The sequence below is a fragment of the Alligator sinensis genome, unplaced genomic scaffold (genome assembly GCF_000455745.1).
Source record: "Alligator sinensis unplaced genomic scaffold, ASM45574v1 scaffold957_1, whole genome shotgun sequence".
In the NCBI taxonomy this organism is placed as follows: Eukaryota; Metazoa; Chordata; order Crocodylia; family Alligatoridae; genus Alligator; species Alligator sinensis.
In genome coordinates, this window is record NW_005842039.1 from 1,841,911 (window position 1) to 1,868,770 (window position 26,860).

The 26,860-nt window shown below is 45.6% G+C and overlaps 1 long non-coding RNA gene across 1 annotated transcript; it reads right to left on the reverse strand.

Moving 5' to 3' along the window:
• On the reverse strand, window positions 1–26,860 carry LOC112550126. The gene is made up of 3 exons (XR_003093788.1): window positions 26,749–26,860; window positions 5,478–5,653; window positions 1–40 (listed from the first exon to the last, which is right to left on the reverse strand). It is a non-coding gene; the product is annotated as an uncharacterized LOC112550126 (long non-coding RNA).

Sequence of the window (26,860 nt, forward strand, 5' to 3'; positions counted from 1 at the left end):
GTACAACTGAGAAGTGTAGGTTCCCTCTACAAGGTAAGTCCTGAAGTGAAGAGAATAAGTAGTAGAAAAATAAGATGTGGTTAGCACAGGTGTTATTCATTCAGGTAAAGATTCCTTTTGCTAAACAATGCAATTCAATGTTTGTAAGACTACAAATAAAAAGGAGCAGCTGCTCTGAGAGCATAGCCAATATATGTAGCCAGTTCCCATGCAGTGGTCTTAAAAGATGAGAGTCTACTGGGGTAGAAGGCAGGGTAGATATGCAGCTTACAGAAGGTGCATCTCAACTAGGGTGTCAAACTTGCTTTAAAGGGAGTAAAAGAAATCACATGATCAAGGTGACTAAGAGGACAGGACAACATTTTTATCTATTTCTAGAAGACAGCATTGCATAACTTCCGCATTTTATTTTGTATAGGAAGGTTGGATCCAGCCAGGATCTGTCAGGGCTCATTAAAAATAATTTGATTCTAGCCCCTGTTGCTTTCCCTTCTGCCTGAAAATGAGTGGCAGATTGATTGACAGGGGAAAAAAATAGCAGGACTTTGAGCTGCAGCAAATCAGTACTCTGCCCACATGAACTGAAGAGCAATCTAGAAGCACAGAGGAGCACAGGAATAGGTTGATGGGCAGTAGGATTTCATGGCACTCCTCATGAGCTCTCCAACAAAGGTCCCCACAACCAGCCTGGGAGCTAAAAGCATTAGAATTAGAACTGGAACTTGATTACCAGCCAAACTGTAGACTTCCAGGCTTGTCAAAGGGAGGTTACATTAAAAAGAATGGTTGTACCCCCCATGCTTTTTCCTGCTTTAATGCAGGTAATTCAGGCCTTCCCATCCTGATGACCAATTTTGGGCCTGTCAGGTGAAGGCATCTCCATCAAGAGTTTTAAGATGGGGCGGGGGGGGAGGTGTTCACAAAAGAATGAATTACTATTATTATATATTTAGACGCAATATATATTATTATATACACAGTGCCTTTGATTTAAGGTAGGTGATGGCACTCAGGATGTCTTATATAAGCTGAGAAAGGTATTTGTATGTTTATCACATATTTTCAGTCCAGCAGCCTGTGCAACTGTCCTGCTGTGATATAAGCAAAAAACCATGGACTGCTGGAATAAACAGCTATAAAGAAGTTTAAAAGCTTGCTGTACATATGAAACAGGTTTCCCTGCTGTACTCCCCAAGGCTCTGCTTTGTTTTCCTTATGCTAGGTGGAGCTCTGTTGGATTTCTGTGGGAACTACCATAGATTTACCTTGCACAGTATTTTCTGTTTGGGAAAACTGAAAAAGGTTGACTTCAGTTTATATAAGCACCACCTAGTATTTGGTTTTTCCTCTGATTATTTCTTTACCTTCTCTATCCTTTCGAAGTGCAGACCAGAAATGCTGCTCAGTGCCAGTGCATGTAATAAGCTAGGGATCACAGAAAGGTGGGTCTGTGATATTTTGGTGATTATAATAACTGGGACAGAAGAGAAGCTACAAAGAGAACTGGTCAGCTGTCTAAATGGGCTTTTATCAAAACTTATGAAAAGGTTTAAATTATGTGCAGTAATGGGACTGACAGGCTGAAAATAAGGACTGCTTAAATAACCAGGGGTCCAGCTCTGCTGTTCTTCATCATACATAGTGGACGTGTCTACACAAGACATTTAACTTCGGATTAGAGCAAAATACTGTGCAGTAAACATCACCATCTACACGTGCAGACACTTACTGTGCAGTATTTTGCTTTAAAATTGAGTAAATTTGCTATCTGTAAGTACAAGTAGCAGATTTACTCGGGAGTAATTACTGTGCAATACGGCACATGTGGACAGCCAACCAGGAGCAAATTTAGTCCCAGACCGCTGGGCATCATGGGGCTGGAGACTGCTCCCTGCCCCCAGGAGCTGCCTGCTTCTGGGGCAGGCTCTGCCACCAAAGCCTGGGCGGGGACAATATCTCCCAGCCCCAACTTGGTGATGGTGATTGTGGAGTTGGGGCTGAGAGATGATTGTTTGCTGCTGGCTCTCCTACCAGTGGATCTGGGAAGGGGGCTGGGACCTGTCCCTCCTCTGCAGCTCTTTCCAAGCCCCTTGTCCACAGCTGGGGAGCTGGGGCTGGGAGCTCCCTGCTGCCAGCTCAGGGCAACATTGTCTCTGCCCGGGCTCCAGTGCCAGAATTGGCCCTAACAGCAGGCAGCTCTCAGGGGCAGGAAGCAGTCTCCCAGCCCCTGCCAGGAGACATCTGTCTCCTGGCCCTACACTCCCACCCAGCCCCTGGGCTAGCACCCAGGGGAGCCTAGAACTCCCCCTGGCTGCTGTAGGGGGCTGGTACAGGGCCGGCAGGAGCAGACTGCTGCCATGAGCAGCAAATCTGCTCCCACTTCCCTGCATGTGTAGATGCCTGCCTGGGTTGGGTTTACTCTAGGGTAAATTACTCTAGAGTAAACCCACCCTGGAGCATTTACATGTGTAGATGCGCCCAGTAGCACTTACTGGAGTAATTCCAGTCACTTCACCGAAGCTCTCTGTGAGTAAGCATCAGAGTAAGGACTAAATAATCCCTTCTGACCTGAGAAAATCTTCACAGCATCAATAGTCAACCTGTGGCTCTAAAGCAGTGGTTTTCAAACTTTTTGAGCTGAGCCCCACCTTGAGTTACTATTTGGTTCATGCCCTCCCCGCTCATCCCAGAGGAGCAGTACAGCCAGGCACAGGGCACCCCTCATCCTAGGAGTCGCCATGGCTCAGCCCAGCTCAGCAGGGCAGACTCCATCTGCCACAGCTTCAGTGCCTCCTACCTTGGCCCAGTTGTGGCTCTAGGATATACTCCTGCCACACTGGGCTCTCAGAGGTACAGCAGTCCACTGGCAGAGCTTGCATGGGGATTACTACCCACACATCCCCCCACGAGGCTTCAACAATGCCACCTCCTTGCAAACCCCTTGCCTGTGCCCCCCTGCACTCTGCACCCTCCAACATTCCTTCCTGTCCCCCAGGGGGGTGCGCCCCACCATTTGAAAACCACTGCGCTAAACCTATATATGACATGATCCTTATGAAGTTCATGAGTGTGACACGAGTTTTTCTTGTTTTGCCTGATGTCATGAGAAGTTGCCAGTATCTCTTTTCATTCATTTAAATATACCTGTACACAAGCCAGGAGGCTACTCCAATGCACTGTAATTACAGTGTGTCAGAGCAGACTCGATTAATTGAGTCTGCTGGACCATGGTAATTACCGTGCTCCAGCCAGTCTCTGCATCTTATGTATCAGCATCCCCATGCTTCAAAATGGTGGTGGAGAGTGCTTTAACTCGTTAGATAAAGTGCCCCTGCCACCGTTTTGAAGTGTGGATGCTGACACACACAACACTCTGGGCACCTTAATTGGAGTATGTGTAAAAACACCCTAAGTTCCCACCCTACCCTGCTTTAAATATTTAGATAAAGGGAGAAAGAAGATGTAAGAGACACTCCCCTCCACTACAACAGGAAGATGTAGGGTGAGAAAGGAAGGACAATTCTCCTAACAAAGGTTAATGAGAAGGGAGAGAAAGGAGATGCAGCTTCAAATGCAATTGAAAAGACACAAAGGAATCATGGTGCAGTTTCCCAGTATTATGTTTGCCAGGTTGCCCTTATAATGTTGCATCATTACATTGTGATGGCAAGACTTAAATGTGTAACATACCATCAGATACCTCATAAGAGCACTAACATGCCACAGTGTAGTTATTGGACTTCATTCTCTATTGAACCATCTGGCCATGTCCAGATAAGTGTGACTGTTTGGTTCCCCGGGAACAACCAGCAGTGGTGCACCTTGTGCTGCCGCTAGTTGTCCTCAGGGAATGCCCATGCCATGTGCCATTGGCATGTGGCAGTTTAGCCTAGGTGGGGCAGGCAAAGCTGGGGCCAGCAACTGTGCTGGGGCCAGCAGCCTTACTTGGGGTCCTGGAGAGCTGCTATTACTTGGGGTCCTGGGGACCAGTCTTACTTGGGGTCCTGGGCTATCCTGCTGCTTGGAGTCTGCAGCTCCGGCCAGAGAGGCTCCAGTTTTGAGCAGTGCACACTGCCCCCATGTATGCCGCTCTGCTTTTTTTTTTTTTGCAGGATAGCCAGGGGTCAAAAAACCCCTCACCATGCTGCTCCTTTGCAGTGTGGAGAACAGCTGAACATGTGGTATGTGGTGCTGCAAACACATCTGCAGTGCCACATACTGCACAGCCTCACTCGCCTGGACACAACCTCTGATTCCATTGCAGAGTATAACAGTGCCCTAACCTAAGGATGAGTACTAACACCTTACAATAAGGAAGTATTAGACTTTGGGAATGGCCTAAAAACATTCCTTTACAAGCCCGTGTAAACAACATGGAATTGCTGTTCAGGTGGTAGGAATGCTGATATACTACATGCCCAAAGCATGCCCACCGCTGGCCTGACTCTTAAGGATGCTGGGAGATAAAGACTCATTGTTGGAAGCTTTGCTATATTTACTGGCATTGCGTCAGTAGATTGTTATTTGGCCAGAACAAAATGTCTCTGGGGATTTTAGACATAATTCTTCTTACTGACAGTTGCCTACTTTCCTTAGGAGAAGAAAAGAGATCCCTTCCCTAGAGATCCACCCCTATCCTCCAAGCTAGCCTACATCTGGGTCATCTCTTGACACAGAAGCCTAGACAGTCTCTTTGATTTGCTGAGTTGTCACCACTTTGTAAGTTTGACTCAAAGGCTATGTCTGTCTACACTAAAGAGGTTTCTAAAAGTTCCCCAATACTGTGACTACAGCAGTGTTGATACTGGTGGGAACCCTAGCGTAGCAGTAACAGAATTATTCAGGAATCTCCCCTAGTACATATAGCGCTGGAGGAGAGGAAGGGGGGGGGGGGGCACTTGAAGTTTGTCTCCAGGCTTTTCCCTACCTCAGGAAATCCTTGCTAATTTTTCTAAACCATCACATGGGCAAAAGGTCTATAGAGTGACTCTCTCTACTCCCTTTCTCTTCAAACACACCTAGAGCTCCCTGCTTCATATATCCAGCTTAAGAGAGATGGACATGTTTTCCCTCTGTGATGGTAGCTCCTCTTTATTTCGTTTTACCTTCTGATTACCTACTACAGCTGGGTGGTCCAGGCTTGACACTTCTAATAGACATCACAGGTCAGTCCAATTTACGTGCCTGTCTCCAGATCAAACCATTAACTTCTTTCCTGCTAGGCTTAGTGTGAAATTTATATGCTTAGTCAGTCTTTCTGTGGTTCTCAGCTTAGCTGTGTGTTTCTGGACTGAAGATGCTGCTTCAAGACCTAGTGGCATCAGGATGCTGTTTTAAGAACATATGCACAGTGTCACCAGGAGCTAATACCTCCAAAGATTCTCAGAAATGTGAGATCAGCCTTTATAATGAGAAAAACCCCTCAGACAGGAAAAAAAAGGCTGCTAATTTGTTAACTAGGAGGAATAAAACTTTACATTTTCTTTTTCTGCATCTCTTGATTGAGTGGGAGATGAGTTTTTCTCTCAAAGCTTTCACATTGCAAGACATCATGGCGGTATCTGAGCACCTTCCACCTGAAACAGCAAAGTCTCTAGTGAACTTCATGGAGTCTCTGGCACTTCTGGAAACAAAATTGCCTGCAACAGTTTCTCTGCAAGAAAAAAACAAACGTGTGAACCTTTGAGTGTGTGTGATCACTCTTGCAATTTCATCCCATCTCACAATATTTAGAATTTCCCTTTACACTATGGTAGCACTGAGGCAAGAGCACAGGGCTTTTTCACAGAGGGGTAACAAGCTGTTTTTGTAGCCTGAGCTGTGGCAGTGGTCAGGGAAATGGCAGTCGCCACTGCCAATCTTGTTCCCCTTTTAAATGTTTGGGGGTGGTACCCTGCTCACCTACCCCTACTGCTCTTCAGACAAGTGTAGATCACATCCCCAGCACTTCTGGGGAATGCTGCTGTTGAGTACCCATCACCTACTTGTCCTCTTTTGCAAGCTTGAAACATAAAATGCTGCTTAGTTCTACAAAAAATGTTTGCTAATTAGATCTGATATACATTTTTGGCTCTAGCTGCCAGATGGGCAAAGTTGCCCTGGTATGCCAAGGTTGAGCTCTATTCTTTTTGATGTGCACATTGTGACCCCTAACAAAAGATTGTGTGATTATAACAAAGTAAACAACTGTGGCCATGACACACATTAATAGAGAACCTAAACTTTCCATTTCACCCCTGAGAATGCTCACAATTTCCTCAACACATTTGAAATGCAGAAACAGTGTCAAGTTAGCAAGTAAAAAAGAAAATACAAGCCATTTTGTAGCAGCTCCATACTTTATCTTCTTTTCTATTCTATTCTATTCCTTTATTGCACTCAGCTCCCTGGTGCTTGAGTGTATTCATAATGCAGTACAGATTTTCTGCACTGGAACAGTAACATAAAAAAAGAAGAAAAACCTGTGAAAGGAAGCAGTAATATCATTATTTCACAGGAATTACTTAAAGTGAAGCAATGTAAGCTTCTTTTGATGTATTTCATATGGTCAGTCAAGTAATGGAATTATATTTAAGCCAAACAGTTTCTTGCAAGTGTTTATTTTTCATAAACTCAGCATTTTCATGAAGAAAAATCGTGCCAGGCAGCATCTTCATCCCACATACTTTCAAATTCCCTCAGGATATAAGGGCTGGCCTCATTATTCAAATGAGGTCAGAAGAAAATTTCCATCTCTTTGCACTTATCTTGCCATCTTACAAAAACTAGCAGGCAGACAGAACGTGAGACACATCAGAGAATTCTTCAACAAGTTGTGCCTACGTGGCTTTGTTGGCTATGAGCCAATTAAGGTCATACATATGAGCCTGAAGATTTCTCTGTGTGCAACATGGTTTTCTGCATAGAACTGCTCAGACTAACTTGGTGGATCCTTTGCAACCCAACTGCAAATTGTGGAAAACTCAGATTGAAACCTAAGAATCCCAGCTAAAAACATGCTTTAATGGTAAAGTGGAATTACTAAGGATATGTCTAGATGACACACCTAGGATTACTTGGGGGGGAAGCCCTTCATAGTGCAATGTATTTAAAATAGGCATGCCTAAAATACATATTTTAAAAATCCATCTAACTGCACAACTACACAACATGCTGAGTGCATGTAAAACAGTGAGCAGTATATAAGTGAATGTATAAGATAGATATGGATGCATTTATGCTTTGTGTACATGTATCAAATATAGCATATCCTGGGTACGTTTTCATGTGATGCTACATTGCCATAGCAATGCACTACAGCAATGTAGCGTCTGCAGGCAAGACCATGATGCTGTAGCTACATTGCCATAGCAATGGGCTACCTCGTTATAGCATGTTACTACGGCAAGATAGAGCCTAAAAATAACTGTGCACCATGCACACGGTGCAGTACGGGCTGTTACTGCACCATCGTTTAAAACTTCCAAAAGGAAGTACTGGTGCAGTAATGATGTTGCTATAGCGACATGTGTAGACATGCCCACTGAAGCACACGAGACATTTACTGTGGAATAGACTAATTAGAATCATAGAAACATAGAACCAGAAGGGACCTGAAAGATCATCAAGTCCAGTCTCCTGCTGTGGACAGGAAGTTATTAGGCTCAGATGAGCTCAACAAGGTGCCTATCCAGCCTCATCTTGAACAACTCCAAGGAGGGTGACTACACAACCTCTGCTGGGAGTGTGTTCCAGATTCTGGTGACCCTTACAGAGAAGAAGGTTTTCCTTATATCCAACCTGAATTTACCCTTATTAATTTATGCCCATTGGTCCTCATCCTCCCTTGAGGTGTCCTCCTGAATAGTTGCTCTCCTAGTTCTTGATGCTCTGCCCTGATGTACTTGTAGGCAGCTATCAAGTCACCTCTCAGCCTTCTCTTCCTCAGACTGAACAAACCCAGTTCCCAGAGTCTCTCCTCATAGAACCTACCCTCCATGCCCTTAACCAAACATCTGGCCCTTCTTTGTAGCCTCTTGAGCTTATCTACATCCTTCTTGAAGTTCAGTGCCCAGAACTAGGCACAGTACTCCAGCTGAGGTCTCACCAATGTCGAATAGAGAGGCAGGAGTACCTCCCTAGATCTACTGGTCACACATCAGCTGATGCACACCAGAGTTTTGTTTGCCCTTTTGGCAGCCTTGTTGCACTGCTGGCTCATATTCATCTTCCAGTCAATGGTGACCCCAGGTCTCATTCAGAAGCTGTGCCAGCCAGTGGACCATCGCCCATTGTATATTTGTGGTAGGGGTTCTTCCTAACCAGGTGAAGGACTTTGCACTTCTCTCTGTTAAACCTCATCTGATTTTGTTTTGTTCTGCCCATAAATCCAGTCTATTAAAGTCATCCTGGATCTTTGCCTTATCCTCTGGTGTGCCTGCATTTCCCCACAGCTTGGTATTGCCATGCTGGTTGCTTTTTAGCACCCCATCCATTACCAGCTTGTAGTTGATGGCCTCCTTAACCAACTTTTCAAAGATTTTACCCAGGACTGAGGTTAGACTGATCAGTCTGTAGTTTGCAGGGTCATCCCTCTTCCCTTTCTTAAAAATGGGCACCACATTGGCCCTCTTCCAGTTGTCCGGGACAACTCCTGAGTTTAACAACTCTTCAAACAACTTGGCCAGTGGCACTGCTATACATTTGGCCAGTTCTTTCAGGACTCTTGGGTGCAGGTTGTCAGGCCCAGCAGACTTGAAAATGTCCAAGCATTGTAGAAGATCCCTCACCTTTTCTGGGCTGATTTCCATGTAGGCTGTTACCTTCCCCCTGTTCCCTGGGCCTCTGGTCAGGTAAGCAGCCTCCGTTGGGTTTCAGGAATACCAGGGCAAAGTATATATTTAGTAGTTCTGCCTTTGCATGGGCATCAACTGCGGGCTGCCCCTGGGTATTCAGTAGGGGTCCCACAATGGAGCCCGATTTTTTTTTTTTTTTTTTCCTTGCTCCCTCTGTATTTGTAGAAGGACTTTTTGTTGTCTTTTATACTGGTTGCCAGTTTGATCTCCATACCTGCCTTAGCTTTCCGTGTCTCTCATCTGCAGGTCCAGGTGACACAGGTGTATTCCTCCCTGGTTGCTGAGCGATTCCTTCATTGCATATTGTAACAAGTGGGCATCCCAGGGCCAATTTCAGTATAGGTCCACCCACTTGTTTCTGGGCTAGCCAGCCACCCATCTCGCCTGCCATGCTTTGATGTTCCTGATTGTCTGATGTTAATCAGGTGGGAGGCTGCCCTTTACCTGTCCTGCTGACAAGGGCCTCTGTACACGCTCTGGCCTCCCCTTGACATGTCCCATTCCTCACAGATGTTTCATATGGCCTAATAACCAGCCTCATCATCACATGGCTTAACAACCAGCCTCACTATCACACAGTTTAACAACCAGCCTTTTCATACACTGGGATCCCAGCCCTATCCCTGGCCCTATCAGCCCCTGCCATAGGCTCTAGGCCCCGTCCTTGGGTTCCAAGCTCTGTCCACAGGCCACAAGCCTCTCTTGACTCTTAGCTCTGTCCTTGGGCTCTCAAGCCCCATCCCTGGGCATCAAGCCTGCCCCATCCTTGGGCTCCCAAGCCCTGTCCCCAGACATCCCATCACTCTCAGGACCCAGACCCCCTCACTGGGCTCCAAGCCGCTCTCTGTCAGACTAGGGCTTTAATCCCTTTCCCTCCTGGAGCCTAACACCCAGCTTCCAGGTCCCTGTTAACTCTGGAACCGCACACCTGGTTTCCACATCCCTGTTATAGATAAACCCACCAGGGATGTGGGGGCTGGGGTTATCAGGCACCCCTATCCACCTTTCACTGGGGAGGTAACTGTTTTGGCATTTATTTAGAGCTACCCCGCCACAGATTTCATAGTTTCATAGTAGGTAGGGTCAGAAGGGACCTAAACAGATCATCAAGTCCAACCCCCTGCCATGGCAGGAAAGAATGCTGGGGTCAAACGACCCTGGCTAGGTGATTGTCTAGCCTCCTTTTGAAGACCCTCAGGGTAGGAGCGAGCACCACTTCCCTTGGAAGTTGGTTCCAGATCCTAACTGCCCTGACTCTGAAGTAGTGCTTCCTGATGTCTAGCCTGAATCTACTCAGTCAACTTATGGCCGTTATTCCTTGTTACTCCTGGTAGTGCTTGGGGGAACAGGGACTCTCCCACTGCCTGCTGGTCCCCCTTGGCAAGTTTATAGATGGCCACCACAGCCCCTCTCAGCCTTCTCTTGTGGAGGCTGAACAGGTTCATGTCCCATAGCTTCTCCTCATAGGGCCTATCTTGCTGCCCCCTGATCATGTGAGTGGCCCTCATTTGGACCCTCTCGATGCTGTCCACATCCCTCCTGAAGTGCAGCACCCAGTACTGGATGCAGTACTCCGACTGTGGCCTGACCAACATTGCATAGAGGGGGAGGATCACCTCCTTGGACCTGCTCATGATGCATCTATAGATGCATGACAGGGTGCGGTTAGCCTTCCTGACCACGTCCCCACATTGGCAGCCCATGTTCAGCTTGGAATCAATAGTGCCTTCACGGTCCTTTTCAGCCTCTGTGATGACAAGAAGGGACCTCCCCAGCCTATAGATATGCTGCTGGTTCTTCCTCCCCAGTTGCAATAACTTGCACTTGTCAGTATTGAAACCCACCCTATTCTCATCCGCCCACCTCTGTAACCTGTCCTGATCTAGTTGTAGCCTGGCCCTCTCTTCTAGCGTGCTCACTTCTCCCCACATCTTAGTGTCATCTGTGAATTTGAACAAGCTACTTTTCACCCCCTTGTCCAAGTCACCGATGAAGATATTGAACAGTGTGGGCCCGAGGACTGAGCCCTGGGGAACCCCACTGCCCATATCCCTCCAGGTCGAAAATGACTGTCCACCATCACTCTCTGGGTGTGGCCCTCCACCCAATTTGCGACCCATCTGACTGTGTAGGCGTCAATACCACAGTCACCTAATTTCTTAATGAGAATAGGGTGAGAGACAGTGTCGAAGGCCTTCCTAAAGTCCAGAAAGTAGACTACATCCACTGCAACTCCTGCATCCAAGATAGCTCCACCAGGCCACCCTTCCCTGGCAGGGTGCAGTTTCCTGTCATGCCCAGGACAGGAAATCTCCTATACCATCCCCATAGTCCCCCCAGACCTCCACACTGATCAGCATGATGTTTACCTTTACAGCTCTTGGCAGCAGAGTGCTGCCCACTCTGCAGTTCAGAGCTCAGCTTTTACAGCTGAGCTGGGCACTGTTCCCCAGTCAGGCAACCCTGCCTGATAAGGGCTTGTAACCAGCTGCAGCTGCTTGCCTACGCCTATGTCTCTCTAGGTAATAGAGCCCAGGGTGCTCTGTTACACATATACACTACTTTTTTTCTTTTTCAATAGCTCCCTAATATCCCTAGTGAGCCATGTAGGTCTCCTGGCTCCTTTCCTGCTTTTTACCTGCATGGGGATGGCCTGTTTTTGAGCCGTGAGAATTGTCTCCTAAGGAAGCACCATCATTCCTGCACTCCTAAATCATTCAATTGCCAGTTGCAGCGGGCTTCTCCAATGAGCCTCTTGAGTTTGCCAAAATCTGCCTTCTTGAAATTAAGGACTTCTGTTTTGGTGACTAACTTCCCACTCTTACAGTGGATGGTGAACCATATCAGGTCACGGTCACCGTTGCCCAGAGTACCACCAACCCTCAGGTCATCTACGATGTCCTCCACTAGTGGTCAGCACTAAATCCAGAGTGGTCTTGCCCCTAGTAGGCTCTTCCACAACCTGTGTCAGAAACAGATTGTCTATTGTTGCCAGGAAGTTGGCTGACTTGCTGGAGGTGGCTGAATAGTCTTCCCAACAGATGTCTGGGTAGCTGAAGTCACTCAAGATGTTCATGTCTCTAGTGCTAGCTGCCTCTGTCAGTTCTCCTAAGAATGTTTGACCACTCGCCTCCTCTTGGGAGGGAGGCCTGTAGTAGACTCCCACCATCAGGTCTCCCTCTCCTGGTTCCCCTTGTAGCCTGACCCAGAGGGTCTTAAGGGACCCTTCCCTGCTGTCAAAAATGACCTGCAGGGAGGGATACTGCTCTTTCACATAGAGGGCCACACCTCCTCCCTTCTTCCCAATCTGATCCTTCCTATAAAGCCTGTAACCCTCAATATTTACTGCCCAGTCATGAGTATCATCCCACCAGGTCTCTGTCAACCCAATCAAGTTGAATTCCTCATCAGTCAGAAGGAGTGCCAGTTCTTCTTGTTTATTTCCCATGCTTCTGGTGTTCCCATAAAGGCATCTGAGCTCTCCCTTGTCACCTCAGGTTTTCTGTCACAATGTCTCTGCCTCAAGATGTCAGTACCCATCTGGACATCCATTGTTTGAAAGCCCTCCCATGTATCATTGTGGCTAGTAGATTCTGCTTCAGCAGCGGAATCGTCTCCCCGGCCCATGGATGTGCCTAGTTTTAAAGCTCTCCTCAACAAGTCGGCCACTCTCATGGCAAAGAGCTGCTTCCTTCTGCTTGCAAGATGAATACCGTCCCTTGCATGTAGGCCACTGTAGTTAAACTGCATACCAAGGTTGAGGTATCTAAAGCCCACATGGTGACACCATCTTCTAAGCCTTTGGTTGACCTCCTCGATACACTCCTCCCTCTGACAGCCATGGCCCATAACTGGGAGGATTGCGGAAAAGGCAATTTGTGCTCCTAGGTCCTTGAGCTTTGCCCCCTTGGTCCTGTAGTGTCTCATGATCCTTCCAGGGATACTCCTTGCTGTATTGTTGGTGCCCACATGGAAAAGGCGCATGGAGTAGTGGTCAATAAGGCGGACCAGTTCAGGGATACTTACTGTAACATGAATCTTGGCTCCTGGAAAGTAGCAGACCTCTCAAGCAAAGGGGTCTGGCTGACAGATGGCTCCCTCTGTGCCCCACAGCAGAGAGTGTCCCACAACTATCACTCTACGTTGTTTCCTTTCTGGGGTTGGTTGATCCCTCATGGGTGCATCATCTGTTGATGGTGAGAGGGCTTCGTAACTGTTGTGCAGTATTATTGGTGGGACCACTGATGCACATCGTGGCTTCAGTTGTGACGTGACCAGTTTCCACCTGCTATCAGCTGGGGTATCTTGTTCAGGCCCAATCATCAGCTTGGTCTCTGTGGTATTCTTCTCTAGGTGCAGAGCCCAGCAGAAAGCATCAGTAAGCATCAGTCTCTCCCTTGTGTTCCCTGATGGTATGCAGCCCATCCACTTCCTTTTATAGCTCACTAACCCTGCCCTCCACAGCCTCCACCAAGGAACACAACCCACAATTAACTCCTCAGTAACTGTTTCAGCATCTACTCATGTGCCCCTATTACTTGTAAATACAAGTACTGCCCTGCTGAGAAGTTTTTTACTTCACAATAGCACATGTGTAGATGCTGATATGCCTGGCTTGGGCACCAGGGTGCTTCTGTCTGGGGGCTACGTGCTGGCTAGCCCCACAGTGAAGCACCTCAGTGTCCCAGCCAGCCTTTCCACAGCCTGTTAAGCTAGTTCCACAGCCTGTTAAGCTAGGCAGGAGCAGACCCAGGCTGGCAGGAGTTTATTGCCTTACATTAATTGCATGTGTAAATGCACCCACTGCTATATGCTGCTGGTTATATATTTACAAGGGTATAGGTTGTAGCCATGTTGGTCTAAGGACATAGGCAGACAAGGTTCTTTGAGTTAATCTGATATCTTTTATTAGACCAACTTAAATAGTTGGGGGAAAAAAATTCAAGCAAGCTTTAGGGTTTAAAAACCCTTCATCAGGCTGAGGAACTCTTTGCACTTGGTGTGTGCTCTTCAAAACACTTCTCAGAGATGAGCCCATGAACCCCACCTCACCAACCTCCTCCTGGATTTTTTTTATCCAAGAGGTTGGTAAGGTGGGGTTCATGGGCTCATCTCTGAGAAGTGTTTTGAAGAGCGCACACCAACTGCAGAGACTTCCTCGGCCTGATGAAGGGATTTTAAAACCAAACCTTGCTTAAAGTTTTTTTTTTTTCTTCTCAACTATTTAAGTTGATCTAATAAAAGATATCAGATTCACCCAAAGAACCTTTGGGTTCTGGTTATATATTTTGAATATAATGAACAATGAGTGCTACTTTCCTATTATTATCCAATATAGTTTTTATAACAATAACCAAGGCCATAGACAGGAAAGGGCTCTGTTGTGTTGAATGCTGTAGAAACACACAGTAAAAGACAGTCCTTGCTTTGACAAATTCTATTTAGTTCAATGTCATGAGCAGTGAATAGCACAATTAATATACAGACCCCATAAAAGGGCTAAGTATTAAAAGAAGACAATCTGAAGGTAAGTTCATAAAATACATAGGAAACAGCAGAACACTCTTAAAACTTGTCTAATGAAAGGTAGTAGACAACTGTCAAGCCTCTGGATCATGGTGTATGTGTAAGAGGTCTAGCCACATGTCTGGTGAATCTGCTTGTATGAAGTCCTGAGACCATCACACCAAGACCTTCAATGCGTAAACCTAGGCAACAGAATGGAGGAGTAGAAACCACCCAAGATCTACCATCCCCACTTTAGACCATTGAGACAGAAGCCAAAGGTCAGATTGAGTCCAGATGTTCAGTGCCTTGATGGCTGTAGCTTCTTCCAGAAAGCAACAGACAAGGACTGTGACTGGATGCCTATTGCCTCAGTGAGGGCACATTTCTGTTAGGGTGATGTCCCTTAGCATTTCTCCAACCAAAAAGTATCCACAAGGCAGTGGAGGCTAGGGGTTTGGGGCACCCATGTTTGCCTTACTCTGGAGGATGCAACACTGATATTTTATAGGAGATACCCCACCATGAGCAGCCCTACTATGTTGCCACAAGGCCTTCCAGTCAGATGCAGTTTACAGTCATACCCAAGCCTTCGGTATAATAATACAGGACCATCCTAAGCTAAATTATTTCAGCTAGTTTTGTGTCATCCCCCTGCCTTGTGATCTTTTCTGAAGAAATGGTTGCAAACTGCCTGGGATTTTGTGGCCTCTAGGAAGGCTATAACATGACAGCCGTTATTATCATTTTTTTTTAATTGTCTGTCTTTGTCTTTATTTTCACTTCCTACCACATTTCAAGGGCTCTTTGGGCACAGAGAGGGAGATGCCATCACGTCTTCTGGAATGTCATGTACATTTCTCAGCAAGAAGGAGCTGCCTGGTGGAATTCAGGGTGGGTGTCTGTGTGGGGGAGTCGGTCATATGTGCTTGCTTTCTTTTTTCCCTGATAACCAGACTATTTTAATCTTTTCAATGGTAATGATGTGTGTGGGGAATGATTTCGTTGTTTATTGAAGCAGTTAAGCTATAATTGCAGAGAGAGGGTAAAGCAAATGGCTTTTTCATATATTTCTTGCTGTCATTTCTATGCTAATAAGTCAGATTGCTACATTTGAGAAATAACATATAGAAAACCACCAGCAGGGCAGGAGAGAAGGGTAAAGAGAATGGGGAGAATAATGAAAGAAAACAATATCTCCTCAATCTGTACAAGGGGAGGGGGAAGTAAGTAAGATATGTGGATTTTCAGGTCTGATTTCTCCCATGACAAGAGAAGAAAGGTTGGATAATCCAATTTACAGGGACATTTAGGGCACTTATCTTATTTTCCCCACATCTGTGTTATCTGTTATGTTGTCCAGACATTACAGAACTGTTGTCTGGATATGACAGAAACATGACCTTACCATATTGCATATTATTTGGAATTCTGAAAAATGAATTAATTCATTATTGAAGGAAAACACAATTGCCTTGTATCCATGGGTATATTCCCTTTCCTTCAGAATATTTCAGTGGAGGTTTCTACTTCAGAATAATTTTCTTTTTCCTTTTCACAGTTTTCACTTCTTGGTATTCCACTTCAGAATATAGATATATGTAGATATATAGCTATAGATATCCATTAAACAAACACTAGTCAGCAGAGCAGTGAAATACTTTGAAATACTCTCAAATAGGTCCACATCTTTGAACATTTTCAGTATACTGCAGAGCATAGGCCTCTTCATCAATGTCCCAGGATGTGTCTATATGAGTGTTTACTGTGGACTTGCCTAATTATTTCTGCAGCAAACATCTTGGTGTCTACACATGCAGCCCTATTAGGCTGCAGGAAATTAATAAACTCCACAGCAGGTTAGTATTTGTAAATGCAAGTACTATGGTGCTGGGGGGGGGTGTTTTGTTTTGTTTTTGAGGGGGGGTTGTGTACAGCAACGCACATGGAGATGCTGACGAGGCTGCTGGGTTATGAGGGTGCTTCAGTGCAGGAGCTGCCTGCTGGCTAGCCCCACACTGGAGCATCCTCATGTCCCAGCCAGTCCCTCTGCAGCATGTTGACCCAGGTTGCAGCAGCCCTGGACTTGCAGGCTGACCCCCTCCTCACCCTCCAGGCCTCCTGCCAGCTGCAGCTGCTCCGACTCGGCTCAGCATGTGGAGGTCCCGGGCACAATAAACTGTGCTGGAGTTTATTGCTACGTATTAATAGCACATATAGATGCTCTCCAGTTCATCATGTTGAATCCTTTGTCTCAGATAACACCAAGTTTGGCAGTCCAAGTTGGTGAAGGTGTGATGTTTCCTCCCTTTCTGATAACAGGGAATATAAGGTCAATGTTAACACTCTCAGTTTAAGTTTAGTAAAGTGTGGGTGGTTAAAGGATTAGTTGATGGAATTATGACCCTTTTACCATTTTAATCACTGGTTCAGATTTAATTCAAGACTGCGATGACTGAAAATCATAATCCAAAGACTTTCTATATTCAAAGTCAGTATTTGAAAGAGTTGGTGCCCCCTCCGCCCAGTTCAGAAAATCCACATAAAAAAAATCACCACTGACACACTTGCTGCCAGACTCATCAGGACAGTAAGATTCAGTGGGCATGGACATAACACCTTTCCCTCAGTGCTTGATTTTGTCTCTCTCAGAAGTCCATTGACAGCAGACAGTTCATGGTGGAAACCTGCCAATACTCCCTCTGTTCCAGGGATAGATTTATAAACCAGGGCTACCACCATCTTAAACACATTTTATGAGTACTACATATAAAAAATCTAATGAAAGCTGCGTTTATTACTCATGTACAAAAGTCCAATTCCCTTTTGTTCTTTACCGAAAGCAGAAGCCCTGACTCTTTTTCGCCAGTCATGTGCCAAAGATTTGTTAAGGACTGTCAAAAAAGTCAAAGAAACCATTTAAAGAATTTCAAAAGTTTATAAAGAAAAGAAACCATTCAGCAATCTTAACTCCACAACAGCCAAGCTTACATTGCATTTCTCATCATCAGCACCATAACAGTAAATCTCAGAACAACATTTCTAGGGCAAATATGACATATTGGCAGAGTGGGAATATAAGATAACCTACCTGAGATCCTTTATATGGTGCTCAAGGGATAGCAAAGTAAATTGCACAGCATATAGAGTGTCTCTTTTGTGCTGCTGTACCTTAGTTTTGTTAGGCATTGACTGATAGCTAAGTAGTCAGCAGATTGTCCCAGAACAACAGAGGAGGTAGAAGAAAGAAGCTGTATTCTGGTCCTTGGAATGAAAGCAGTGTAACTGTTGTCTGCAAGTTCCAGAAAAATGAAAATGGAGAGAGAAATTTTACAAAGGAGATATAGTAAGGAATCCTCTTCATTCAGCCTACCTTTGTAGGCTGAATGAAGAGGATGCTGTAGCACAATGCTGTACCACAATTGAGGATGCTGTAGCACAATGCTGTAGCACAAATTGGGTGCATCTACATGTGCATTAACACACTTTAGTTAATGCACAATAAATCTAGTACCTCCATTGTGAGGTACTAGGAAAATGAGCATTAATCTGTCTTAATGTGCATTAACTAAAGAGCCCAAGTGCCTATACATGAGCACAGAGGCTCCTCCAACATGCTGGAATTCCAGCACATCAGAGCGGACTTGATTAATCGAGTCTGCTGGAACATGACAATTGCCATACTCCAGCAGCCTCCTGTGTTTCATGTATCAGAGGCCCTGTGCTTAAAAATGGCAGTGACGGTGCCTGAACTAAAGCTCATCAAATGAGCTTTAAGTTCAAGTGCCTCCACTGCTGCTTTAAGCACCTGGATGCTGATAAAGCAGATGCAGCAGTGCTTTAATTAGAGTGGCTCTTGCAGCCACTCGAAGTAAAGCTCCACCTCCTCAATCCCTGGAGCATATGTAAAAATGGCCCATGGTTTTTAAGTGATGCCTAATGCACACTAACCTATTTTATTGCACATTAACTAAATAGCATGGATTTTTTTAGTGATGCTTTAATGTGCATTAAAATAGGCTAATGTGCATTAAAGCACACATATAGATGTACCCACTGTCTCAGAAAAGAAATGTTAAGACCTGGTCTACACAGCCCCTGGACCATGGTAGGGAGTGCCACAGTGAAGCAAGGCATGCCTACTTGTGTGCTCTATACCTCAGAATACATATAAAGTAGCCAAGGTGCTGGGTGTATACCAGTGAACTCACTGCCTCAGGAGTGTTTATGGCATGTGTTGCATGCTACATTAAGGTAGTTGCTTTGCATCCATTTCCAGGCATAACACACATGGAGCATGTGTGCACAGATTAATTGTATAGCTTCCTCAAGCAGTCCAAAGGAGCTGAAGACATGCCCTTAAATGCCTCTTTTTACCCAGTCTGGAGATGGTGTCATAACATAGAACAGGCATTTTGATGCGTGTACATGTGAACACCACCTCCTGATAAGACAACTGACCAAGGAACTTGGACATGAACAAACCGAGTCTGATTCTGCTCAAAAAGCTGTAAGGCTTGGATTCAAGAAAGCACTCTTATTTAGGCCAGAACATGTTCAACTTTCAGTACGTGCCACTGAAGTTAGTAGGACTTAAGCATATGCTTCAAATTAAACAGGCAATCAGGTGCTACCTTGTATAGTACTGCTGTGACAGGAGATTGAGATCCATAATTGGAATCCTGGAAGTCACACATGAATCCAAACCACTATGAAGGACCCATTCTGTCTTCTTCCATCACAAGTTACTACTTCCCTTTTGTAACAGGACCCCTTCAGTCATCATTACAGGGGAAAAGGAACAGGGCCCTTTAAGGAGAGGCTGGAAGTGACACCCCAGGAGCAGTAGAAAAGAAGAGCACCAGCAGCAAATAAAAGGCAAAAGGGTTCTGATAGCAAACTAGGTAAGAGCTCTGTCTGGAGAAAGAAAAGAAGAGGCCCAGGGGAACTGACTGAGGGAAGCTTGGAAAGAACTGAAGGAGGCTCAGGGGTGGATGTAGAGGGAGTGCAGTGTGTGAGTGCACCTCCTCTCCACTCCCATTCCTACCCCCCCACCACACACCTTCACACCTTTCTAACCATGCAGCAGGAGCAACAGCTGGGGATGTTTTAAGTCCCTGAAGAAGGTAAGAATCCCCCCCCCCCGCTCTGTCTGATTCCTCTCTGTGCTGAGAGGCATATCCCCTCCCTGTCCCCTTCCCTTCCATTTCTGCTCCTGCTATTGTCACGGTCTCTGCAGCACTGAGGGTGAGGTGAGCTCCTGTCCTGCTCCAGCCAGGCTGAAATTAAAAAATGGGGAAGAAAAATCTACCTGCTTGCTGTTGCTGTCCCAGGCTGAGCCTCGCCCCTGTGCAGCCTGGATGGAGCAGCTCTGAAGTCCTCCTCATCCCCAGATCAGTAGGGATAGTGACTAGGGTGAGAATTCTTACCTTCTTTGGGGGCTTAGAAAAGTCCCTGATTTCTGCTCATGGGTTGAGGTCTGCCCACTCTTGGAGGGGGTAGTGGGGCTAGAAGCAGCAGGGGAAGCCACCCCAGCAGTGTTGTTTACTGCTTCTGTGCTCCCCTTTCCAAAATCCTGCATCTGCTTCTGGGGTGGCCTAACAGGCTGCAAGGAAGGCCAGCTTGGTGCTGGGACTGCTCAGAAAGATTCAGGAGCTTTAAGAGGCAGGGTCTGGCTTGTGGGAAGAAAAATGAGAGGTCTTACCAAGTTGGAGAAAGTTCTAACTAAGAATGCAGCATACCAGGAGGTCCAGCAAAACCACAAGACCTGTCACCTAGGATCTCCTTCTGTTCAAACACCTGTACACTGAGTAAGATAAAAGTGTGGTAGGTGAGATAAACAGGAACACCGGGGGAGAAGAGATGGGTAGGGGTAGAACAGAGAACCCAGGCAGCATTGTACCTGGAGCACAGAGAAAGCATGTGATATTAAACCCTTCCCACCTTTCTTCCTATCATACTTTGCATCCCAATCATCTTTTCATGTCTTTTAAGTGACTGTTGATAGAATTAACTCAAATAAGCACAGAAGCAGCCATCTGGAGACTTTGGGCCTGCCATTGTCACAGTGATACAATCACTGTGACAATGTGGGGGGAGGCAGACAGAAAAGCACTCTGGGATGCTAAAGGATCATGCTATAGCTTCTCTCAGAAGAGAGCATGTATAGTCATTCATTCTTCCAAAAGCAATTTTGACCCTGGTTGTTCCCAGATCGGGAACAACGAACAAACTCTTCCAGAGTGGCCATTTTCATTCTAGGAGAAAAGTCCTGAATATCTGCACATTTGTGGTTTCTCCTGGGAGAGCAGCGACACTCCCAGGACAAACAATGTTTGTACATGGCCTTAATATGTTTACCTCTTCTCATAAAGGTAAAATAGAAACTGTAATTTGGTTGATGGTTAGCACTACCTTTACTTTCATTTCTTTTTCCATGATCCAAGATTGAGAAGTCTGACTCTGCCACTGAAACTTAATGTGGCTTTTGAGACTAGCAGCGATTGATCAAATCCAAAGACAACAGGCCTGAAGCAGTGTAAAGGAAGATTTTCAGTCTGTTTTTTCTAGCTACTTCCCTGCAGAGAGAAAGGAGTCTGCAAGTAGCTATCCATCAAGATCCTGAGATTAAGATTCTAGGACGGGGTGGGCAAAATATGGCCTGCGGACTGGATCTGGCTCACAAAGGGATTCAATCCAGCCTGTGGCAAGTCCCTTGGCCCCACCCAGCCCAGACATGGGGGGAAGCCTGGGCTATAGCACATGCAGCTGGTCCCACTGCTCCTGGTTGCACTGTGGGGCAGAAGCAACACGGCAGCTGGACTCCATTTCCTGGCAACCCTGAACAACTGTAGACTCAATTTCCTGGCAACAGTAGTAGCTCCTTCTGGCTCCTACCACTAGTGTTTCTGCTGTTGCCAGACCCAGCCCCACTGCCCAGACACCCCAGCTAGTCCACCCTGTGCCCATCACAAGGAGACATGGAGACTGGCCCGGGTCCCCTGTGGGCAGGGTGCACTTGGCCAGGCTAATGAGATGGGGCTGTGGGCAGGAAGGGAGCAGTGTCCAGGAGTAAGACAGATGGGCAGGGCTGTGGGTCAGGATTGCAAGGGTATGACAGTGCTGGGCCAGGGCCAGGGCCAGATCAGTGATCTGCTTCCTGCATGTCCATGCTCATGAAACTGGTGCCCATTGCAGGGATGTGCAGGGAGTGGATTGTGGCTCTGCCCTGGGCCCTGGCCCCATGCTCTCACTGTCCCATGATCCCAGCCCTGCCCATCCATCCTGCTCCCAGATGTCACTTCCTGCCTGCCTGTAATCCCATCACATCAGCCTGGCCAAGTGCACCTTGCCCATAGGGGTCCTCCTTCATGGAGACTTCACTCATCTGCCCACCTGCTCTATCTGATGCCCCCAGTAGTGGTTGCGATGGGCCCGTGCGAGTTAGGATCAATTGCCCCCCCACCCTCCCTGCCACATTGGGCCAGGTCAGCACCTTCCTCCCACCTAGCCCACAACAGCTCACCAAAATTCTTAAAGTGGCCCTCCAACCAAAATAATTGCCCACTCCTGTTGTAGGAGCTAAAACTCCAGAAGCAGCAATCCTCAGCATTTTTACCCCTACCCATCTACTCCTCTGTCTGCCCTGCTTTTTCTGCTTAGCTGTACATCTATTACTATACAAATTCTTCTTCGTAGGTCCTTCATATGAATTTTGGAGAGTGACAAATATCATGCATGTGTTTAATTTAAAGATTAATTACAGAATGATTGAGATGGCTATTGGTTGTGTGTTGTGCTAAGGTAGTCCAATCACTTCACTGTTTAAAAATCAGAAAATAAGACAGCAGCATGAACGCTGCAATAAATAAGTTTAATACTTCATTGCATTAGGAAAAAAATCTGAATGTGTGCTTTCTGGATTTTATTTTCTACATCCACATGAGTCTCCCATTCTGGCACAATTTCTGGTTTGTGGAAATAGTGACTTGCTAGGAATGTGAAGAAATTATTTAAATATGGAGGCAATACCCAGATGTACATTCACTTTGGGTCCATCTCTTTTTAGTGTTGACGTAACTTACATGTAGTCCGGTGTCCTAAAGTTTTCCTGTAACAGGAAAGCATGCTCTTGAAGAAGGTGGTGCTGCCAAACTAAAGGCATTGGAGAAATGAAGGACAAGGAAAGGGTTGGAGACAGCAGTAGAAAGGTGATGGGAAGAAGTTTTCTTCTAGTTCTAGATATGATTTAACAATGTTCTTCATGCACATCTATGACTTGAAGCATTTGGATTATCCCACTGAAACCAATGCCAATTCTTGAAATATCTCCTCCCTCTCCCTGTCCCCTTTATAAGGCCAATATAAAGGATTTTAGAGGATGTGGCAAGCTACAGAGGGCAGAAATTATGTCCAGAAGATGAACTAGTGGGCCCTGGCACACTGAAAGGCAAGCCTTATGATCTACCAGATATCATTACCATATACGATGCAGAGAATGAATCTACACAAGACACTATACCACCATAGCGACGAGCTATGGTAATGTATCTCATTGCTATGGTGACATAATGCTGGCAGGCACAAACTGTGATGCCGACACTACTACACAGTAATAACGAGCTACTGCACAGTAGCTCATTGCTACTGCACAGTAGGGTCGGAAACAACCCATGCACCTCCAGGACTGTACAGTAATGGTGGTTTCTGTGTAGTCATTTAGTACTTGCTTTAGCATATTCCATTACTATGCAGCCCTGGTAGTGCACGAATCTTTTCCAACTCCATTGTACAGTAGCAATGAGCACTGATGTAACGATTTGTGCCTGCAGACACTAGTTGCTGTATCTCATTACTATGGCGATGTAGCATCTCCTGTAGACATGCCCTCTGTGTTAAAGCAAGTACTAAATGACTGCACAGTAGCAACTGCACAGTCAGGTGCACATGTAGACATGCCCAGAGAGATGTGGATACTTAGACTCATGCTGGGTAAAGTGAAAGCAGTCCTGCTGCTTAGCAAGCTACACCTTGATCAGGCTATAATTACACCAGCTTGCCCACATAGCTAACCTCCAGAAAACAAGTACTTCCACTGAAAGCAATGGACTCTGAAGTAGAAACACTGCTGAAGTAAGGGTCATTCACAGTCACCATGTTTTAAGTTTATGTTTACATTAATATTTTAACATTTTTAAATCTTGCCTTTTTATTTAATCATAAAATGTAAATGACTTTACAAATGTAGACATTCCAAAGTAATATAAGTGTACCTTAATTGGAAGGAAACACTGAAGAAACCTTTTAAAGGGTGTTTTAAAGTTTTATCCTTCCTCTTTTGGTGAGGAAACCATTGTGGGTGGGTGAGCGGATGTGTGTGCACTTCTCAGAAGATAACTACACCTTTTGAATTCAGGGGGTGTTTCTCCATTGATTGACTTCAACTGGATAACGATGTTAATGTTAACCACACTAGAATATTGACATTAATAATTGGGTGAGTGGAAGTCCCAGTCCCCCAAAATATTCCAAGGTATGTAGGCCAACTCATCCAGAACAGCTCTCTCCCAGTGCTATTTGTGTGTACAGCAATCTAAGCCACAATTGGCAAACACTCATGTTCTCCATTCAGATAATGACAGGACTGTGTGTATCTGTATTTTTATGCGTAGGCAGTCCCCAAAATAGAACTCTTCTCTGCAAAGGCAAGAGCTGACATTATCAGGTGCACAGGGGGCATCACAGCAATTGTGAAAGCCTTACTAGCTTCCCAGTGTGGCCTGTTAAGCAAGGCAAATTTCCCTGCAGATGTTCCAGGGAATTCACAGTAATTTCTCACTACATATTGTGCGTGCTACAATATATAAATAAGCTAATTCAGTTTAAAGATCAAGCCAGCCCCGCTCCCCACAGCAACTATATAATTAGAGAGCTTACAAAAGCAACTCTATAGTGAAATCTGCATTGAGGTTTACACACAGAACAGCACTAAGATCTCTTGGTTTCACACATTAATGTTTGAATTTAGTCTCTATATTTGGCACACTAACTCCTCAAAGTATAATTAAATTTTTTCTTTTCCTTGTAAACTAATTCTAATTCTTTCAGAAGGATCTGTACTTGAACAAACGTGGAGTGCCATGAGCATGGGCAACTGGTGCCTCCTAAGCCTGGGAGGGGGGTCCGCTAGATCGCTGAGCCCAAAGTTTCGTGGCTGGTGTTTCCAGGGGATGCATGGCCAATCTCAGGGGATGCACATGCACCCGTGTGCACCCTCTACACATTACCAATGACTTTGAGAGAGACCCTGAAGCCAGGGAACAATAAGAACAGAATTCTCAAGAATGATTTACTCATGATCAAGGCAGTATGACTTCATGGTGAACAGGATCAGAAGTGGATGGGACCTCTAAAACAGGGGTGTCAAACTCATCCCAGGCTGGGTCTGGACCACAGAGGCTCCTCTCAGGCTGGATCTGTAGGACCAGAAGCAACTCCAGAGCTGCATTAAGGCAGCAGAGTGGGCCTGGGCCTGGATAGAAGCTTGAAGCTGCATTTGGGCAGCAATGCAGTTGTGAGGGCAGGCAGCAGCATGAGGGTGCATTTGGACATTGGCCTGGAGCAGGGGGTGGGCAGTGATGCAGGGTACTAGCAAAGTGGCAGCATGGTGCTGGGGGGGTGTAGCGGTCAGAGCCTGTATCCAGGTAGCAGCACAGGTCTGGAGGTGTGGGGCTGCAAGCCATGTTTGGGTGGCAGCGTAGAGCTGAGGGACTGCTGCTGATGGCCATGTCAATCAGGGTCTAGGGACCTTAAATTCTGCAGCAGACCCTGCCCCCTGCCCCCCCAGCTAACAGTAGCCCACTGGACTATCAGCATCAATGGAATGGTTCTGTGGGCTGGATTTGGCACACAGGCATTCATTTGACACCTCTTATTTCAAAGCATTAATGTCTTTCCATCACCAAGAGAACATCCACTGCAATAAATGCAGTCTAAATGGTGTAAAACTAAACTGAGTGAAGCTGAAGGAACCTGAAGACTCTGGAATGGTATTGCTATTGTTCTGCTGCAATTTTTTGGCTATCTTCCATCACATAAAAGAAGAATTTACACAGGACAATAACGTGTGACACTGTCAAGACCAGCAAATCAATAGTTTACTGTAGGCACTGCCAGAGAAGAGAATATTTCCTGATGGAAGGATCTGAAGAAGGAAAGAGTAGCAACTATAAGCCACTGACAGACATTAGATTCTTTCTCCTGCCTTTATGTGGCCTTATGCTGTTGGCCATGAGAGCAATGATTAGGTTTAGAAAGAGGCTTGGGTACTATCACATTTCTGTTCCTGTCCGTTGCTAATCTCCCTTTCCTAGGGTTATAGGCAGACAAGGTTCCTTGGGTGAATTTGATATCTTTTATTAGACCAACCCAAATGGTTGGAGAATAGTTATTAAGCAAGCTTTCGGGTTCAAAAACCCTTCGTAAGGCTCAGGAAGCTGCAGCAGTTGGTGTGTGCTCTTCCTGGATGGGATGAAAAGTAAAGAAGCCAGGGGCTGGGCTGGGCTGGGCTGGGGACTTACTCTGCACTCCTGCCCCACACCCCACCACACATTACATAATTTCCCATTATATCCTGCAGTAGCCACAATTGCTACTGTTTTGACATATAGAGTCAAGCAAGGGATGAACAACCATTCTCCAGAATAGTAATATTTACTCAAACTTAAAAATGAGTTGGATTACAGCAGCTAACTGTACCCAATGCTGAGCATAAAAACAACGTAGAAACTCCATCTGGTGCTGATCATTTTGTTGCTGTTGTGGTGGTGGTGCTTGTTGCTAATGATAATACTAATATTATTGGTGGTGATGATAATACAATATTTATATTACAATCACAGTTACAGGGGCTCAGGATGGGGTCATCATTATAACCCCCTAAATGACCGAAACAGTCAGGGCCCTACATAATATCTAAGAGACTGCCTACCCCATTATGATCCCAAAGGTCAGCTGAGAGCAACTTCCTGCATCAGTACAAGTCTGCTTGGCAAAAATGCATGGGAGATCGTTCCTTGCACTTACTGAGATATTGTTTAGTTGGTCTCTGTTTTATTTTTGTATTCTGGTTGCTCTTTTACAGTTGTTCTGTTCTCTTACTGTAAACTGTTCCAAGCCTTTGTTGGGCCAGGTGGCACGTATATCACATAAATACATAAATAATGATCAAAGCAGTAATGTTCTGTACTATGTACAGAGAGTTCTTAGCTGGAACAGGGAGGAAATGTAATGAAAAGATGGTTAACAGTGTATAGTATAGTACAGTCCTATAGAATGTATAACACTATACTATATGTAACAGGGAGACATCACTCCCCGTTACTTGAATACAGCGAAGAAAGAAATTTACCATGAAGACGATGAGATGGCGAGAAACACTGACGTCATCAATCAGCGTCGGGAGTGCTTGCCGCACCTGAAAGACACAAGACATTGATAACTGAGTAGCCAAAAATGACGGG